This window comes from Oratosquilla oratoria, chromosome 33 (genome assembly GCF_046742065.1).
Source record: "Oratosquilla oratoria isolate Oo_2021 chromosome 33, ASM4674206v1, whole genome shotgun sequence".
Taxonomy (NCBI): Eukaryota; Metazoa; Arthropoda; class Malacostraca; order Stomatopoda; family Squillidae; genus Oratosquilla; species Oratosquilla oratoria.
Window position 1 is genome coordinate 21,568,065 of NC_134809.1, and position 5,738 is coordinate 21,573,802.

Consider the following 5,738-nt stretch of genomic DNA (forward strand, 5'->3'; position numbering starts at 1 on the left):
TTGAAAAAAAAAAGGTTTATGGAGGTGATTTGGGATCTTTTATGAATGTCGTGATGAATGATTTGAATAAAAGAATAAGATAAAGTCGGAAATAATCCAGGTCATCCTACGCGAGGTGACGAGATGTGAGAGATGGGTAAAGCTGATGGCACACTTGGTATTTCTCGCTAGCATGCTACTTGCTTTGGCTACTTCGTTTGAATAGAAACTTTTCGGTTACGGTCTTTTATTTTTCAAATTCCCAAATGTCAAATTACTTTTACGTCATACTCGTAGAGCGAGAAGCTGAACGACGAACTAAGGGACTTTAAACCTAGAATACGAATGTTAGACACATTATTGAGATGTTCTTACTGAAGTCTAGAATGTTGTAACCGAAGTCGTTTCTAATCAAACGAAGTAACAAAACCAAGTAGCATGCTAGCCTAGTGTGGCGAGACCTTAGGTCCTATGGTGTGGAGTCTATCGACTCGGCGGCTACACTTATGAGGGTGACCCTTATTACATATCGTGGCTAACACCAGCCAGTTTTATTCAGGTTAGATGGCGTCACTGTACTGTAGAGATATAAAAAAAAATCACACCTTGACAAAATATTTCAATTGATCCTTTATCGCTGGCCGAACTAGTTAGAGCGTCGTTACTTAAGGCGGAGGGCGAAGTGATGATAATACGAACATTTCCGCAAGCGAGTTGGACCAAGGTAATGGTTCATTGTATTCCACGCTACAAAGTTCTCTGTAAGGGGCACCGCCCTCGCCTCCTAATAGGGAGAGTTTCAAGACGTTAAATCGAATGATCGAATATTAATCTTAATATCGCTCTTGCTTAGCTTGGGCCGCATCGATGTCACTTTCCGCTTCTCCTTAACCTTCTCCTATGTTCACCGTCCCACCCACCCACCTCACTCTCCATCATCACCACTGACTATCTTATTTGAGAGCTATTGGTCCTATTCCTCCCCTTTATACGTATCGTCTCCTTTTTTCATCGATTTTCACGCAATATGAAGTTTCCTCCATAAAGGACATTTTCGAATGGTCCATTATTTGTAGCATAAAGTGATTCTATAGTCGGTCATGTAAATTCCGGTCGTCATATTCCAGTATTGGACCAGCATTTTTTTTTTTCAACCACATGGGACAGATCAAGGTCTTATTGGCTGATTTCAGCAAGAACTGTAGTTTTTCAGCCACATGGGACAGACCAAGGTCTTATTAGCTGATTTCAGCAAGAACTTTTTTTTTTTTCATCTTCAACCACATGGATGGGACAGATCAAGGTCTGATTAGCTGATTTCGGCAATAACTATATACAACGATATTGCCATTAGATCACCTTGACTCCTCACAGTGTGCCGTTTGTTGTTAGTGTGCCTCCTTCCCGTTCCAAAGCTCAGCAGAATGATGCACGTTTTCACGAGCAACGAATGTTTCGTTGCCGGATTGACACTCTAAAAGAACGGATGGAAACCCTACAAATCCCGAGAAATTCCCACAGGTTCCGACAGGTTCCGGTGACCTTAATAGACATCGACAGACCCTGACAGATTCACCAGTTCCCGCCTAACTCCGTTGAGCTTTACAAGTTCCCATACTGAGAGAGAGAGAGAGAGGGAAAGAGAGAGAGATAGGGAAAGAGAGAGAGATAGGGAAAGAGAGAGAGAGGGAAAGAGAGAGAGGGGGAAAGAGAGAGAGAGGAGGATATAGACAGATGGATAGATTGATAAAGAGACGAGGTCGATGGCATTCTCAAACCTACAGCCTCTGTACACCTACAAGAGGTACCATACCACTAACCTCCGACATTCAAAAGTATTCAGTTGTATATAAACAATCCCTGTGCTTTCTCTGTTTCGGCTATGCTGGAAATTCGTCCTTCGTTCCTAGCGCCCTACCACCGTTGAGTCCTTTGACATCCTGTTGTCCCAGTTTATGTATTTCACCTGATGGAGAAAAATAAACAATTTGTTGCATATTACATGCATCATGGAGCATGATGCATGTCATATGCATAGAACACAATGCACGTTATAACGTATTATGCACACAATGCATAATATTACATGCGGAATTAACATGTTACAGGCAACATAATGTACATGAAACCCACATACATGTGCACGTGCGAAGGATCTGGAAAAAATTTGTTTCAAAAGACCTACAAGAGAGTTGAACAGACAGATACTACATGTCACACTTTGGAAGAAAAAAAATTTACTAAAAGGAGAAAACCAGTAAAGTGGAAATTGGGGGAAAGTTTTCATTTTGAATCTACACAGACAGATACTTCAAAGAGTTGCAATATTGTAAAACCCAAGCCCATGCGCAAAAAGAAAAAAGAAAAAAAAAAGTAAGGGGTCGATTCGGGAAGAACAGGAAGAAGACGATGAAGAAAGGAGAGAAAAAAGTAAACCAATTCAAAGACAAGTGCCTATGTTGGGAAAGTGTCCATTTATAGACAGATGGACAAGCAACAGGAGCTTTCATTCATACCGGGAAATTTACATCCATCTCGACTTTCCCGTTTTCTCTTTGATATCGAAACACAACTTCATTCATCTGAAGGAAACACTTCGCCCATCCCATTCATATGCCCTCTTTGCCGGCCTGCCGTCCACTCTGTTCCACTTTCTGTCACGCCAGCCGGCCATTCTTTTGCTCTCTGCCGGACGGACGGACACTCCGTTCCGCTCACTCAGCTCTCTCTTGGGCCGGCCAGTAGGTCACTCCATTCTACTGTTTTATTCATTTATTTATTTTATTTTTTATCTATTTTATTTATCTATTCATTTGTTCCACCGGCCCTGCCAGCTGGTTATTAAGTCCCACTATCCCGTCATATGTGCCTGCCAACTGGCTGTTCCCTCCCCTATCCCGCCCTTTGCACCGGCCGGCTAGCCAGCTGTTCCATCACGCTATTCCACCCTCTGTATCGGCCGGCCAGCTGTTCCTTCCATCACTCCCATCCTCTGTATTGGCCGGCTGGCTAAGCCTTGCAGCTGTTCCGATATCCATCTATCTGTACCGGCCGCCGGCTATCCAGCTCTTCCGTCACGCTATTCCGCCCTCTGTATTGGCCGGCCGGCTGTTCCTTGCAGCTGTTCCTTGCAGCTGTGCCGGCCGGCTAGCTGTTTCCTTTCACTATTCTGCCCTCTCTGCCAGCTGGCCTGCTGTTTCGTCCTGCTGTTTTGTCCTGCTGTTTCACCATCCTGCCTCCTATGCTGGCCGGCTGTTGCTTCCTTCTGTCCCTGTGTCCTACCAGCCGGCATTTACATCGCACTTTTGCACTATCCCGACCTCCATGCCGGCCGGCTGGTGCATTCGTTCTCTGTCAAGTCTCCCAACCCCTGAATGGCCATATTCGTTGGTACAATTTTCCACCGCACAGAGGACATTCGACATCAACTCTGAATGCTTTACCCCGACATGTGCGTGGATATTCTGTCTGCTGCTGGTGCAACTTGATGCGAAAATGGCGGCAGGGCCCCCTTTATATCAAAGGATTCCTTTAGCTGAAGGCAATCAACTGGCGGAAACCAAAATATAATTCATTAATCAATCCCTACAGTGAGGGGATTTAGATACTTTTTGACCTCATGACCATATGAGTTTTTTTTCAATTAAATGAAATCGCACGGCTGGTAGAGAACTAACGGTGATATTCTTAAAAAAAATCTTGTCTCACATAAATCATATATAAATCCTTGGAAGAGAGATTAAAAAAGGCATTTTTTTTTTTAAAGAATAACACTGTGAGATTCTTATGGTGGTATTCTTAAAAAAAAATCTTTATATAAATCTTTCCCTTCCAAGGATTTATATAACATCTATTTAAGGAAATATATATATATTTTTTAAGAATACCACCGTAAGAGCTTCTTGACCGAAGTTCCATCAAGGCCAAATTCTCTGGCATTTCTGAGGACAAACCTCTCTAGTCCTTGTGTGCATATTGGGCTGTGACTGAAATAGTGCTCCCGCGTACAATAAGAACACACTCTCTCTCTCTCTCCCTCCCTCCCTCCCTCCCTCCCTCATTCTCTTTCCTTCTCCCTCTCTCTCTCCCCCTCTCCCTGTCTCTCTCCCTCTCTCTCTCCCTCTACCTCTCTCCCTCTACCTCTCTCCTTCTCCCTCTCCATCTCTCTCTCTCTCCCTCTCTCTCCCCCTCTCTCTCTATATCTCTCCCTCTCTCTCCCTCTATCTCTCCCCCTCTCAATCTCTCTCCCCTCTCTCAAACTCTCTCCTCTCCCTCTATCCCTCCTCCTCTCTCAATCTCTCCTCTCTCTATCTCTCCTCTCTCTCTCTCTCTCTCTCTCTCTCTCTCTCTCTCTCTCTCTCTCTCTCTCTCTCTCTCTCTCTCCTCTCTCTCTCTCTCTCTCTCCTCTCTCTCTCTCTCTCTCTCTCTCTCTCTCTCTCTCTCTCTCTCTCTCTCTCTCTCTCTCCCCCTCTCTCTCACTCCCTCTCTCTCTCTCTCTCTCTCTCTCTCTCTCTCTCTCTCTCTCTCTCTCTCTCTCTCTCTCTCTCTCTTTCTCTGACTGACTCTTTCTCTGTTTGTCTGTCTGTCTGTATTTATCTTTGTATCACTTGGTGTGAAGTCGTACTACCATCTAACAGGGGTTCTGAAAATGGACAGTGACACACACACACACACACACACACACACACACACACACACACACACACACACACACACACACACACGCTCACACATATTATATTTTTTATTTTTATATACGATTGTTTTATATTTTATCTATTCATTGCTTTACTATGTTTTGCTCTGTGAAAGAGCATTTTTAAGTATTGAATATTAGGATTGTGTTACAGGTTTGTAGGTGAGTCACAATATGTGTAAATGTAAGTGTGAGTGCGTGTGCTCCTGTGTGTGTTTGTGTGTGCTTGCGTGTGTGTATGTATATATGTGTGTGTGTGTGTGTGTGTGTGTGTGTGTGTGTGTGTGTGCGTGTATGTGTGTGTGCGTTTGTGTGTGTGTGTGTATGTGTATGTGTGTGTGTGTGTGTGTGTGTGTGTGTGTGTGTGTGTGTTTTCTCCTTATATGTAATCCATCTTGCTGATGCATGCTTCCACGATTTGAAAATAAATACGAAAATATTACTTCAGAAATTATTGATCGACGAAGACATTCGTGGCGAGTATGGAGAGGGTGGTAAGGATTGGAAAATATGAGTTTCAAAGATTACAAAAATTTAATGGCCATAAAACTCTGCCGTATTTGAAATGAGATAGAGACTGGAATGAATTTTATTTTATCATTATGCTGGAAGCTCGCTGGTTGAGCGGGTTAGGGCGTCGCTCCTTACGACGAAGGTCGAGGGATGGCGGTTCGAACCCTGCCACCGGCGAAGTTGAACCAAGGGCATGGTCCATTAAATTCCACGCTACAAAGTCCTCTGTAAGGGGCACCGTACTAGCCTTCCGATAGGGGGGAGTTTGTGATGTTAAACCATATCAAATCATATTTTTTTACCATTCTGTAATATTTCTGAATATACCTTGTATATGTATGTATATATATATATATATATATATATATATGTATATATATATGTATATATATATACATATATATATACATATCCATATACATTGTAATTTATATTCACCACTTAGTCTTAGCTGTAATCTATGTTATGTATTATTCTTGTTAATCGGAGTAATTTTCTTATCTGGTAGAAAAATTTACTGTAAACAGAATGTGATCTTCTTGTAGTCTTT